We start from the raw sequence: 15,678 nt of genomic DNA on the forward strand, positions 1-15,678 counted from the left end.
TCTTTGCCCACACCATGTCCCCCTTCGCCCCACCGCAGCTGCGAGCACACAGCCAGTCTCTTATCAGTATCATTGAGTATCACTGGAGCACACAGCAAACTCTCGCCCCCCTTCCTCAGACTTCAGCTAGTGGGAATCTTGCTCCTCAGCCCCTCCCTGCTAATTCTCGTTACTGCTCAGTTCATGATCTCTCCCACATGTCCAGTAAATTTACTAGAGGTAGATTTATTATCACAGTTCCGCTCCAGAATACAATTCCAAGATGATGGTCAGATGGTTCTTACGTTATATAATCCCTATGTAGATGAAGACAGTGAGGAAATCTGCATTTTGCATGCCCTTCCTACAGTTATGATGGCCCTGATAGGCTCAGATCCACCCCCAATATTGCCTGAGGATCAATGACTCACCCCATACCTCTCAGAGATACCATCTAAACTCTGGTCTAAAGGGTCAAATGATATAGGGAAAATGCCTGTAGAACCAGTAAAAGTATAAAGTTTCTCAAACCTGGTGCCTAATCCTCATACTCTTTTGTCCCAAATACCCCAGGATGCTGCTTGGTTTACAGTTATTGATCTTGACAATGCCTTCTTTAGCATTCCGTTACACCCAGACTGCCAGTTTCTATTTGCATTCACTTAGCAGGGAACAGTTAATATGGACAGTTATGCCACAAGGGGCCCAAAACAGTCCCAACGAGTTTGAAAAAATATGAGCAGGTGTCTTTTGCCATTGCTGCCACTGTTAGCCTCCTTAAACATCTGGCAGCACTGAACTGTCGGGTTTCGGCCTCGAAATTTCAGTTCTGCCTTGGTCAAGTAATATTCTTGGGTCACTGTCTCCTTCAGGATGCCAGACACCTCGCAGAAGAATAATAGCTGTCAGCTCCCTTCCTTTCCCAAAAGATGGATCTGAACTCCAGCGTTTTCTTATGTACTTATTGTTGTCAGTGGATACCGGATGCATCCCGCATAATGCAATCCCTTTACAACGCCTTGAAAGACGTATAATGAACTATAAGGAAAGATGGTAGTGATGAGGATTACCTCCAATATGATTGTTCCCAACTTCTGACTGAAGAAACAGCTACTCCACCAAATGTCAGTGAGAATCCACTCCCAAATCCTGATCTGGTGTTATACACGGATGGTTCAAGATATGCTGACGAGTTTGGTAGATTCCACACGGGATACGCTGTTACCACAGAGGACACTGTAGTGCACGCAGCTGCGCTCCCGCCCTCACAGTCAGCACAAGAAGCAGAACTTCAGGCTCTGTCTACTGCATGTACTTTGGCCAAGAACAGACGGGCTAATATATACACGGACTCACGGTATGCATTTGGTATTGCTCACGATTTTGGGGCTCTATGGGCCAATCAAGGGTTTATTTCTGCTGCCGGAACCCCAGTGAAAAATGCTGAAGCTGTTAAAACCCTCAGGGACTCGATCAAATTACCTACTCAGGTGGCTATTATCAAAATTAAGGAGCACGGTCCTAGGACCAGTCCACAAACTGTTGGCAACACATTTGCGGATATGCAAGCAAAAGCCACCGCTCTCTTACCCGTTGAACCAACCATACCAACTATGGTGACCACATGCTCTCAACGTAAACAGTTACAAGAAGCACTGACCCTACAAGAACCTGATGATCTACAACAGACTGAAGTTTTCTGTCGGACCCCGCGAGACCGCTTAATGACGATGCAGAGAATGTCTCCAAAGGAAGAGGTGAAGCAATGGAAGACTGATGGGGCACAAACGGATAATGGTCTCTGGAAAAAGGACCAACCTGTGTGTCTCCCTAAGCGGATGTACCCTGCTATTGCCATATGGGCCTACACATCGAGGAAAGAATCAGGCCCTCGCACTGGTGCAAAAATTCTACTGGGCCCCGGGAATTTCCACAGTTTTGTCAGCGCTCAACCGTGCCTGTAATATCTGTCAGACTTGCAATCCCGGTCAACTTCAACGTGTGCCCCCGAAGCATCTTGCTAAGCCCGACTATCCTTTCCAAAGGCTCCAGGTGGACCATATCACGTTACCTACGTCTGGAAGGTATAAATACTGTTTGGTTGCTGTTGACATGTTCTCCAGTTGGCCGGAAGCATTAACTGTTACCAACAAGACTGCAAAGACCACAGCGAAGAAACTGGTGATGGAAGTTATATGCAGATATGGGATTCCAGAAGTTGTTGAAAGTGATCAAGGCCCGGCCTTTTCTTCTCATGTGTACCAAGAAGTTCTGACAATGCTTGGATCCACTGTAGCCCTCCATACTCCGTACCACCCACAATCCAGTGGGGAAGTTGAGAGGCTGAATGGCACACTGAAGGGACAATTGACCAAAATGATGCAGGAGACTATGGCTCCATGGCCAGAGCTCCTACCCACTGTACTATACCACATTCGTAGTACCCCTATTGTAAAATATGGCCTGTCCCCATATGAGATATTGTTTGGTGCTAGGCCCCCAGTTGCAAATTTCCAGCCCCAGCAGTTATCAGAAGAAACTGACCGTGTTGTTCAATATGTTATTCAGCTTAGTAAAAATCTTGCTAACACCTATGTTCTAGTTTCCTTTTCTTTTCCAGATTCAGCAGAAACCGGCACTTGTCATAACCTGAAGCCTGGTGATTTGGTAGTCGTGAAGAGGCATGTCAGGAAGCACGGACTAGAACCCTTGTATGACGGTCCCTATCAAGTTCTCCTCATCACCCAACAAGCCAATAGCAAATGAAGGGGCATAATGTTTTGGTTTTCCGCATTTTTCATATTATTATTATTGGTAGAAGTTAAAGTTAGAAGATATTCAAAGACTCAGAGATCAATACAATAAAGACAATGATCGTAATAAGGACAGTTGGTGGTCAGACACCTTCTCCTTTCTCAATCCAGCCAATTGACTTAAAGGAATTGGGGGCTGGATAGCTGGGATCTTACAAAGCTTGTTACGCATTGCTGCCTGTATCCTTGTTGTATATGTGATACTAAAACTTGTTCTTTGGTGTATTTCTGTATGTATTAGGAAATTCTGCACTAAGCCAGCTAATGATGATACCAAAGGTGTCGTTGCCCCTGCTCTTCTCTGCACCGATCTCAAAAGGCTACTTGATGAAGATGTTGAAGCCAAGCACATGGCTACCTACAAAAGTTCCCCATCACCGTCATCAAAAATTGTTATTCGTGAACTGCAGTATACAGGGGGGATGGGTGCGCCGCGACAGCCATGACTGGTAACAGGGCATCAGTCATGTGAAGACCAGTACCCCTCAAGCTGTTAGCTTGGGATAGCACCTCTGATGCTGCATATGTGTTAAAAAATTTTATCTAGGGGGGAATGTGAAGGGTTAATACTAAAATCAGAGCTTAAGTTTCACTTCTCCATTTCTCTGTAAGGTTTCGTTTCTCCGTTTTTTTGTTGCTGTAAGATAAATTTTTGTAATTGGCATGGGCTGTCATGAAACCAGACTGTTCTCATCTGTATAAGATAAGGGAGGCGGGGGTGTAAAACTCTGAAGAATATGCCATTATACTACTTTCTACGCTATCTATGTACAGACATATATGTAGTTTCCGGTTTTCTTGCAATATTATTGGCTTATAAAGTGAAATGATGCTATTGGCACTTGAGAACCTTGCATAATTAAGCAAAAGATTATAAAAGATGTGACTAAAATAAAGGGGCTTAGTGATCTACCTCGATTCTCCCGTACAGAGACCTCAGTCTCCGTGTGGTCATTTGAGCTGCTAGCAACACTGGAATAATTTGGAAATCACTGGCTCAACCGTGAAGGGTTAATTTAGCCCTCCCTTGCGGCTGTGGTCAGATGTAAAAGAATCTGCTGAATCCTACTTCCAATCTGGAATGGGGGGATATTGAGCAAGTAGAAATTAGGGTCTAATGGAATATGAAGACCGGTAACTTCGAAGATTAAAGTTTTGACCCTACTCCAAAACCCTTGTATAATTGAACAAGTCCAAAAAATATGGGTTAGGTCTCCATCATCAGAACCGCATCTCCAACATTGCCCAGATATATTAGGATTAAATTTATGCAAAAGCGAAGGAGTATGGTACCAAAACATAAGTAATTTAAACTGGTTTTCCTTATACGTATAACAAGTGGAAGTCTTAGCTGCTCTCCTCCAGACCCCCTGCCACACACCCGGAGAAAGAGATTCCCCCAAAAAACCCTCCCACCTGTCCATATAGGAGTGTCTTGGAGACTCCTCCGGATACAGGTCTAATAAAATCCTATAGATATCAGACATAAGACCCTTGGTCGATACTCCTGCCCTGCAGAGTCTCTCAAAGCGGGTTGGTTTGGAGACTACTAAGGAAGAGTAAAGAGACTGCATATAATGCCTAATTTGTAAATACCGATAGAAAGAGTTTGAAGGTAAGTCGAAGCCCGATTGTATCTTATCAAAAGGTAACAAGGATCTAGAGTGACTATCAACTATATCAGCAAAACAAAAAAGTCGCTTATCAAACCACAACTTAATCAAGTTCCCCCTAAAGCTGTCTGGTAGTATGGGATTAAACAAAAAGGAGGATAGTGAAGAGCATTTCGACATCAGTGGGAATTTTTTCATACAGGTATTCCAAATCCTCTTAGTGAAAGCTATTGGTCCCAACGTGTGTGAGTCGAGTTTATTTGAGGTAGTTGTCCATAGATAAGAGTTGGGGTGGATTGGAGCCATCCACAACTTCTCAATCTCCATCCACCTAGAGAATGCTCTAGGTGCAGATCAGGCTGGGATACATCTCAAATGAGTTGCCCAATAATATTTGGTAATATCTGGAACACCCAAACCTCCTCTATCTCTGCTAGCTAACATAATTTGGTTTTTGATCCTGTGCCTTTTATGGGCCCAGATAAAGTGGATGATAGAAGACTGAATACCCTTCAGGTCTCCAGGAGGGACCACAATGGGGAGATATCGAAACCTGGTATCACCGGGTCCTGTGTGCCAGAGACTTTATTGAACTGTGAAATTGCCAAACAGGATGAACCGACCCTTTAACAGGGGTCCCGTGCGCCTAACAGAATGTACAAAGGAATTTGTTGGACTGTAAAGATGACTGCCATTGCAGTTCCATGTGGTGTGCAGTGAGGCATGCCGTCATGGGCGGTACCCAGATAATGGCGCGAAACACCATGAACATCCCCTGCCTGTACTTTTATGCTACAGCATCATGGCCGACAGCCAGAGGTGTCCGCCTCCTGGCCTGGTATGGTGGCAAAGGAAAAAGGCACCGCCTCTGGACAGGGGTGGGGAAAGGCCCAGCCGCGGGAAGCAAAGCAGAAGAGAAGGAAGAGCATGAGGAAGATGCCATGGCGAGCGGTGGATGGAGGCCTGCTGGGTGCGGGGTGAAAGCTGGAGGCTCCCCCGGCCAGGAAGATAGAGGCTCCACCGGGTCATCTGCAACTGATCTGGCGCTCCTGGAAGGAGAAATGGATGAGCTGATGCACCGCTTCCTGCGCATGCAATTGGCTGCCATCACCCAGTGGAAGCAGAAAGTTTTGGAGAAAGCCGCCGGGTCTCGGGTATCCACGCCATCGGTACCCCCTTCGCCCGAAGCTGCAACAGATAACACCGACACTGGAGAAGCCATCAAAGCAGGTACTGTAACTGACTCTGATTCAGAGGCTGATAGACCTCAGGTGCCAACAGAACTGCTAGCTAGAAATGAAAACCAGGGAGCTGTAGTACTCCTGTCTGCCACCACAGCAGCAGCAACAGGCTCACAAGCAGAATCTATCCCTGCTGCAGCAAGCAAGTCATCTGTTGTGACCACAGCAAAAGATGCTTCTTCCCATTCTGGAAGATGCACCACACAGCAAAAAGATAGTAAAGTAATCCAAATGTGACTGTATATAGTTAAATGTTTAAAGTCTGAAAAGTTAACCCAAGATGGTTTTGCAAGTTTTATACTGATTTCATAGGATAAGTGAGAATGAGAAATCATGGACACTTAATTTGTACATAGTTTAGCACCTGTTCAGGTGCTCCTTCTTGATTTTACAGAAGATTCTTCATCATTGCACAACCACAATAGACCTGAAGCAAAACCTGTTGGGTGTGGCCGAAGATGAGGTCAAAGGGGAAGACCAGTTATGTCCTGCAGCCCACCCAGGACCACCGTTGGAGGTTTTGAGTGGGTCCTTCACACAGCACAAGGACAGTAGAAGATACCCCGGCTGGGACAGTATCTGCCATTTACTTCAAATAATCACAGCTTTTTGATTGTAACTAATAAAAATGTTAACATGATTGTAAATATCATGCCATGCTTAGGAAAATGTATATTGATAGTGTATAGAATTATTATTATGAAGCTGTAGAATAACATTGGTAGAATATAAGAAGTTATAGGTAGCAGGTACCATTTGTAGAATATGTTAATGTCTAATAAAAGTATTGTTTCAGGGACAAAGTGTCCAAAGCAAGTGACGAACCAAAAGCAACGGTTGTCACCCAAAGGGTTCAATATTGTATAGGTAGGTGTGAAATGCAAAGAATAATGATGGTATGTTTGCAGGGATAGTGTGCCCTGACTTGGTAGCGAACCCCACAGCTGGTAACGGTTGCTATCAGTAGCACTTTGGAATAATAAAAGATAGGAATGGATAACTATGTAGGATGTAAGATAGTAATAAATATAGATAATATAAGATAATGTTATTATGTAACGGTAAAGCAAGAGAGCGCCTCCCATAAAGGGAAGTTGAATTTTGATATGTTTCACCTGTTGACATGAGTGTTAATTAATTAACCCAGTGTGCCGACAGCGAGATGTACCATCCCTGCCCACAAGGACTTGTCCAAGTGTCTGTGGTTAGTTGCACTTTCCCAGTAAGAGCATTGTTGAGGGCCCGGGTAACGTTGTGGGACACGTGCTTGCTTGCGCAATGTCGTGACGGCAGACCGGGAGAAAGAGTTGCAGGTGTGGACTGAGTACCTAGTTACAGTCACCGCCATCAGGTTGCGGAAAGCTTCCGTCTCCCATGAGCCTAAAATGCAACATTTCAAGCAGATGAGAAATGTGTGAATTTAGTACTGTGGCGTTGGCTGTGTATTTCCGCTTGCATTCCAAGGACTGGGGTATGGAAGACTGAATGCTGCGTAGGAACAAGGACATGGACGTGCTTGCTAATGGTGCTAGTTGAGTTTGTGTGCAACTACAGATGCATGACAGGAGGCATCTTTGCATGCACCATGGACAGGGGATTGGCTTGCACGCACAACAGCGGAAGAAACAGTGGTATCACGCACAGGCACTGTTCATGGAGCCTGGTGTTCAACTAACAAAGTCGGGTGCTTTGCAGCCATGTGCCTGATCATGCTGGTGGTGGTAAGGCTGGTAGTTTTGCTACCCCTGGCCCGTGGTGCAAATGGCCTTTTTGGGGTTATCGGCAGAGTCTTTATAAACCAACAAGACTATTAGGGGGACATTCATTGTCTCCCTCTCCCACACCACCTCCTCACCCCTACTCTTCTCCATCTACACCTTTGGCCTGGGACAGCTGATGTAATGGCACGGTTTGCAATCTCATCACTATGCCGATGACACGCAGATCTACCTGTCTGTACCTGACATCACATCCTTACTGACCAAAATCACACATCTTCCCGCCTAATGATCCTGTAGGCGGCGCCTGATTATTGCTTTTGCTTCCTTGCTAGGCCTTCTTGGTGCCTGCATGGTGGCTCGCTGTTCTTAGGTCCACAACCTTGTACTCTGGCATGCTTCCCAGCACACGCTCTGCTCTGTCTTGTACCCTGGCGTGCTTACAGTACACGTCCTGCACCATTCTGTACCCAGATGTGCTTCCCAGTACGCGTCCTGCACCATCCTGTACCCTGCGTGCTCCCGTGTACACGCTTTATGCACTTCCATACCCTGCATGCTCCCGTGTACACGCTTTACATATTCATGTACCCTGCCTGCCTCGGTCTTCACCCTTCTTAACACCGTTTCTCATGCCTCCTTCGAGCCTGCCACCTGATTCTAGCAGTCGTTGTACTTTATCCCCCTTGGTCCACCCCTGACGCTCCCTGTATAGGGGGTGCTCCTCACTAGGTCAGCTCGCCCGTGGTGGGTTGGTATCACGGCCCGGAGGGTCCACTCCAGGAGTTGTCACACGAACAAGGGTGTGTGGTTTTGCAGGGCTTAAAATACTTGTTATGGAAAATAAATAAAGCAAAAACGGAGGCTCTTCCCCTTAATATTCCAGACAGATCATTAAGCTCCTTAAAAGGTAATTATAACTACAAATGGCAGGATACTGCCCTGAAATATTTGGAAGTGCAGCTGACCTCTAGATACAACTTATTATTCAAACATAATTACCCCCCAATTGTTTTCGGAATTGAAGCAAATACTTAGTAAATGGAATAACATACCACTATCCCTATTTGGGAGAATATCAGCGGTTAAAATGGCTATTCTCCACAGATCTCATCCAGCACACAGGTGCGTCTCATCCAGCACACAGGTGCGTCTCATCCACCATATAGATCTCATCCAGCACACAGGTGCGTCTCATCCAGCACACAGGTGCGTCTCATCCACCATATAGATCTCATCCAGCACACAGGTGCGTCTCATCCAGCACACAGGTGCGTCTCATCCACCATATAGATCTCATCCAGCACACAGGTGCGTCTCATCCACCATATAGATCTCATCCAGCACACAGGTGCGTCTCATCCATCCACCTGTGTGGTGGATGAGATGCACCTGTGTGCTGGATGAGATGCACCTGTGTGCTGGATGAGATCTGTGTGGTGGATGAGACGCACCTGTGTGCTGGATGAGACGCACCTGTGTGCTGGATGAGATCTCTTAAGGGCCTGGTTATCCACGCTGAACACGTGGCATGAACTGGCTCTCTCTACTGCGCACATGCGCTGTTGGGGCGCCCCCAGGGCCATGGCATTGACTTGGTACCGGGCCAGTGTCTTAAAGGGATGTGTCACGGCAGCAGTGACCCTGTCCGTGGCCCTGAGTATCCATGTAAAAATAAGAATTGATGAGGAAGAAAGTCTATGTGTAGATAACTTCAAGACGCCACCTTTGGTACTTGGCAATAAAGGTGTTAGCCGATGCTGCAGTTCAGATCCTCTGGGACTGATGGTGTGATGCAGAACTCTGTTCTCCCGCTCTCATTCACTAGCTCCACCCACCTCCTAACACCCTTTCACTACCCAGGCGGAGTTGAGATCCTCCTCCTGTGGGGTCCATCCAGATGCCCTGCTGCTATAGGGTGTGTGTGCTGGGTGTGTTGGATGCAGGTGTTAGAGTCCTGTGAGGTGCCCCCACCTTACCTGGGGAGTGGTATACCACACCTCTGGGTGAGGTGCAGTATCTCTGTGGCGACTGGACTCCCCTGGGGTGCCACATACCCCACCTGTTAAACGCAGCACGTCCGTGGGCTGAAACAGAGTAAAAATCGAATTTAACCTTGTCCAAATGACTCAATAAAGGACTATGGTTTTTTCAATGGAGTTGAAAAGTGCTGCATTTTTTCCTTCTGGATATTTTTATTCATACAGGCAATGTTTATAGTCCAACAAACAAAGGTTTATTAGATTTGTCACGGGGTCCTTCTCCGGTATCACACAGAGCGAGGGAAGTGTGAACAATCCCAAGACCTTTATTACAGGCAAAATTAGAAGGTCCATAAACAATCCACTACACTGAGGATACAGTAGTCCAGAACACGAATGAAGTTCAGTAACCGGATAAAATGTCCAGGGAGATGAGAGTCCAATAATTCAGCAGACAGAGGATAAAAAGTCCATACGATACGCTTCCCTTTCTCTCTGACATGCTGTGTTCACATGATGCTCTCCTCACAGGAACTGACTTCCCCCCTCCTGTCCTTTCCAGCCCCCTTCCTATGTCCAGGAGTAGTCAGACAGGTTGGGGTGGTTTCCAGGCCTTTTCAGACCTGACAAAGGTGCCTGGGGGATTAAGGAACTACAGGGGGTGATCAAGAGACATAGATACAGTCAGGCTGCAGACACACAAGGCAATAAGAAAAACACTATGAAAATCAGTGAAATAGAAACATACACAAAATGATACCCACATAGCATATCACACCATGACAAGATCCATAAAGTCCAGAGGGACTTTAACACAAAACAGCATTGCTTCGGCACAAAGGGAAACACAGCAGGAAAGTACAGTAAATATGGCAGGTACACGGCCAATACTCCAGAAGGTATACATTCAATACTCCAGTAGGTATGCATCCAATACTGTGGCAGGTATATGTCCACCCACACACAGGTCAGTATAAGATCTCTCCAGCTCCCACCATTGAACGGTCCCTTTTCTCTCTAGAACCAAAGACTGCTTAGCTCCTCAAGTGAATTCCCATTCACTCCATTCAGAGAAAGACGCTCACTAGTCTCTCCCAAGTACAGCTCACATCTTGGCTGGTCACTCACGAGCTTCAACACGCTCACTTCTGCTTCATCGTCCAGCAGACACTGCTGACACAAGCAGTATCCAACTCAGAGAGAGACCCTGGCTTGTCTCTCTCCCAGCTGCAGCTCACATTTTGGCTAGTCACTCACCAGCCATCACACATTCCATGCTGATATATCCATATCCTTGTTCTTAACAAATAACTGCAGGTACATTTAATCAAAATTTGCAGTGCTAGGGCTTACCCTGTCCTACCTGGTCTTGACATAGGACATTATACCAGAATTGTTAACATTATAACAGAATGGGGACATTATACCAGGATGAGGGACATTATATCAAAATTGGGGATATCACACTGGAATGCCGAAGTATATCAGAATAGGGACATTATACCAAAATAAGGGACATTAATCCTCCTGGAGCTGCACGTCCACCCTGAACTTTCCTCCCACCTCTCATCTAACTTGCTCTTTGACAATCTACAATCTGGTTTCCGCCCCCATCACTCCACTGAGACAGCCCTGACCAAAATTACTAATGACCTACTTCCAGCCAAAGCTAACGGAGAACACTCTGTACGTCTCTTTCTAGACCTGTCCTCTGCATTCGACACAGTTGACCACTGCCTCCTACTACAGATCCTTTCCTCCTTTGGCATCAAAGAGCTCGCCCTATACTGGATCTCCTTATACTTTTCAAACCGCACATTCAGCGTCTCCCACTCCCACACTACCTCCTCATCCCACCCTCTCTCTGTTGGAGTCCCCCAAGGCTGTGTTCTCAATCTATACACTTGGTCTGGGTCAACTCATAAAGTCCCATGGATTCCAGTACCACCTTTATGCTTACGACACTCAGATCTACCTCTTTGGCCCAGACGTCACCTCTCGGCTGTCCAGAATCCCGGAGTGTCTATCAGCCATATCCTCCTTCTTCTCCTCTTGGTTCCTCAAGCTCAATGTGGACAAATCTGAACTCATCATCTTTCCCCCATCCCAGATCTTCCTTACCTGACCTATCTATCACATTTAATGACATCACGCTTTCCCCAGTACCAGAAGTCCGCTGCTTCGGAGTAACCCTTGACTCTGCCCTGTCCTTCAAACCACACATTCAAGCTCTTTCTACCTCCTGTCGCCTCAAGCTCAAAAATATTTCCAGAATCCATTCTTTCCACAACCCTCAATCTACTAAAATGCTTGTGCACGCCCTCATCATCTCCCGCCTCGGCTATTGCAACATCCTTTTCTGTGGTCTCCCTGCTAATACCTTCGCACCTCTCCAGTCCATCCTTAACTTTGCTGCCCGACTAATTCATCTCTCTCCTCGCTACTCCTCCGCTTCTCCCCTCTGCAAATCTCTTCACTGGCTCCAACTCCCTTAGCATACCCAGTTCAAATTACTAAAACTGACCTACAAGGCCATCTGCAACCTGTCTCCCCATATGTCTCTGAACTAATCTCCTGATATCTTCCCTCACGTAATCTACGGTCATCCCAAGACCTCCTTCTCTCCTCCACACTTATTTGCTCCTCACCCAACCGCCTCCAAGACTTCTCCGGAATATCCCCCATCCTCTGGAATTCTTTGCCCCAACATGTCCGACTATCAACCACATTTGGATCCTTCAGATGGAACCTGGAAACCCACCTCTTCAAGAAAGCCTACAGCCTGAAATGACCCCGCTGCTCCTCACCACTACCGGAGATATCACGTCAACCAACACCGGAACTGCTGCAACCCCCCAACCTACTGTCTCCTTCCCCACCATCCTGTAGCATGTAAGCCCGAAAGGGCAGGGTCCTCTCCCCTCTGTATCAGTCTGTGATTGTTAGTTTGTTTACTTTGATATCTGTAATTTGTATGTAAACCCTTTTCATGTACAGCACCATGGAACCAATGGCGCTATAGAAATAATAATAATTAATCAGAAAAATGGGGGAAATTATACCAAAATGGGGGACATTATACCAGGAAGGGGCCCAGGATGGGGGAAATGTCATAGCATGGGGCTTGGGATGGGAGAGATTGATACAAGAAGGAGCCAAGAGGGGGACATGTGTCTTTATAGAATCTAGAACTTCACAAGGGCCCATACATCTGACCAACATGCAGGTTGGTCAGATGTATGGGCACTTGTGAAGTTCTGAAACCTGCAGCTGTTTAATAATTTGGCTCGTCCTTCTTAAGTAGTTTTCCTGTAATTGGGCACCTGGCAGATAATTATCACAGGGGTCTGAAATTGATTTCAATGATCCAAAGACCCCAAGACACAAACCATCCATGAGGTTAAGGGAAAAATAAAATTACTTCTTCATGACCGTTAAATCCAATTTGCATTATAATTAGCAGCACGATATATAATGTATGAGGAAAGTATGTGCCCCTCCACATCCTCCCCCAGAGGCTTCTGTGTCCTAAATATATATCCATAGACATTAATATGGAGTTCCCCTCTTTAGATGTATTAGCTCCCACTCTTCTGGGTTTTCTACAAGATTTTGGAGGCGACTGTGGGAATGTTTCATAGTCATTCAGAAGAGCATAGTCATTCAGAAGTTGGGGGAGGCCTGGCTCGCAGTCTCACAGTCTCCATCATAGGAGTTGGTTGGGGTTGGGGGTCCGGGCTCTGTGCGGCCACTCATGTCCCTCCATGTCTGTATGGACCTTGTGCACGGGGCACAGTCATGGGGGGCAGATAAAGGTCTTCCCAGACTGTTCCCACAAAGCTGAAGCTACAATTGTCCACATTGTCTTGTTCTGAAGATTAAGATTTCCCATCACTGGAGCTGAGGGTCCGCGGCCGCCCCCTGATAACAGCACTTAGCATTATTATACCCCTCCTCTATCTGTACAGGGGGCACAATACAGTCAGGGGGTAATGTCCTCCTGGAATCACCAAACCAAGACTCCTCCTCTGTACTCTGCAATTATGGGGTCAGGAGAGCAGAAGTGACTTCTCTGTCCCCTCCTCCTCAGCACTTGGCCCCCTGCTCTGTAATATTACGTGGTCTCCACTTCATTGCTTAGCTTGATGCAGTTCCAGGACTCAACTGGAACAGACATTCTGCTTTGGCATCTGAAAGCATACAGGCCCATGTCTTGTAAGTTCTGTAGCTCTTCTAGGCTGTGGAAGTACAGGTCATCAGCACCGTTACTTACACTGCTCTGCATCGCTCCCCGGTGGTGGCCATTATTCACCAATGCTACAGATGGACGCACCCAGCTCTGCTCCCCTCCCGGCTTGTGTAATCACAGAACGCAGCTAATATCTCCGCACTGGAGATGAGAAATAAAACATATTATTCACATCTTCAGCCCTTTTATCAAGATTTGGCCAATATAGTCTGTAGAAATGGTGGAAAGTTCTCCTTAAGCTTCATTTGAATTCCCCTGAGACAAGAAAGACGGCTACAATCCAGTCAGTCCATCCTGCTGTAATGGGGCAGGACATTACACACCGGGGGCAATGGCGCTGAGGAGGAACCGTAAGTCCACTATCAATGTTAGAGCAGTGGTACCCTTTTGGAGGTGCTGTCCATTGTCCAACGTAAAGTATTATGGTGATGTGCAGCATGTAAAGTGTTAGTGTATAATGTGAGGATGGCATAAGGATAAGCACAGGATGGTGTACGGTATAGAATAAGGATAGGAGGTTTAGCGTGTAAGATAGGAAATGGTTAAGGACAGAACTAGCCCAGTGGGGGGGCACCAGTGTTAATAAAAAGGGGGAGCTTACTGGATAGAGGGAGTTCAGTGTCAGCTCGTGACGTGCATAGTGAAGGCCAAGATCAGGTGCGGTGGGCTGCTAGGGGTGGCGTGGGTCCAATATTCAGGGTAGACCTAATAGAGCTGGCTGATGGACAGTTCTGCAGAGTCAGGAGCCTAGGGCTCAGGCCAGGTACCAAGGAGTGGGCCTGGTCTTCTGACATCACAAGGTCGGTGGATATGGAATTACATGGGGGGCAGGTGGCCAGTCCTGAATGCACTGCTGGAATGGAGAAGGAGAAATCCCTGGGACTAACAGAGTCAGTGGGCTTGGGGTAGTCAAAAACGAATGGATGTCAGAACAGAAGAGGAGTGTGACCAGCTGAGAGATGCCCTTAATCTGGGTGACTGGGGCAATGTCCTCAGAAATAAGAATACAGATAATAAATGGGAAATGTGTAAGAACATCCTTAATAGGCACTGTAAGCGGTTTATACCTTGTGGGAATAAAAGGACAAGAAATAGGAAAAACCCAATGTGGCTAAAGAAAGAAGTAAGAGGGGCAATTACCAGTAACAAGAAAGCATTGACACTACTAAAGCAGGATGGCCCCCCTGAGGATCTAAGAACTATAGGGAGAAGAATACTTCATATAAAAAACTAATTAAAGCTGCCAAAAAGGAAACCGAGAAGCACATTGCTAAGGAGAGTAACACTAATCCCAAACTGTTCTTCACCTATATCAATAGTAAAAGAATCATAAGTGACAGTGTAGGCCCCTTATAAAACTGTGTGACGAGGAAAAAGGTAATATATTAAACACATTCTTCTCCATGGTATTCACGGTGGAAAATGAAATGCAGGGAGACCAAGAAAACCTGATATTAAGGGTCACCAATCTAACCCAAGAAGAGGGGCGAAACCGGCTACATAAGATTACAATAGATAAATCTCCGGGTGTGGATGGCATACACCTACGAGCACTAAGAGAACTAAGTCATGTAATAGACAAGCCATTATTTCTTATATTTAGGGACTCTATAGCGACGGGGTCTGTTCCACAGGACTGGCACATAGCAAATGTGGTACCAATATTCACAAAGGCTCTAAAAGTGAACCTGGACATTATAGGCCAGTAAGTCTAACCTCTATTGTTGGTGAGATATTTGAAGGGTTTCTGAGGGATGTTATTCTGGATGATCTCACTGAGAATAACTGTGTAACTCCATATCAGCATGGGTTTATGAGGAATCGCTCCTGTCACTCCAATCTAATCAGCTTTTATGAAGAGGTAAGCTATAGACTGGACCAAGGTGAGTCATTGGATGTGGTAGATCTTGATTTTTCCAAAGCGTTTGATACCGTGCCACACAAGAGGTTGGTACACAAAATGAGAATGCTGTGTCTGGGGGAAAATGTGTGTAAATGGGTAAGTAACTGGCTGAGTGATAGAAAGCAGAGGGGGGTTATAAATGGTATATTCTCTATCTGGGTCGCTGTGACCAGTGGGGAC

This window comes from Dendrobates tinctorius, unplaced genomic scaffold (assembly GCF_039654945.1).
Source record: "Dendrobates tinctorius isolate UK_male_01 unplaced genomic scaffold, ASM3965494v1 ptg000151l, whole genome shotgun sequence".
Classification (NCBI taxonomy): domain Eukaryota; kingdom Metazoa; phylum Chordata; class Amphibia; order Anura; family Dendrobatidae; genus Dendrobates; species Dendrobates tinctorius.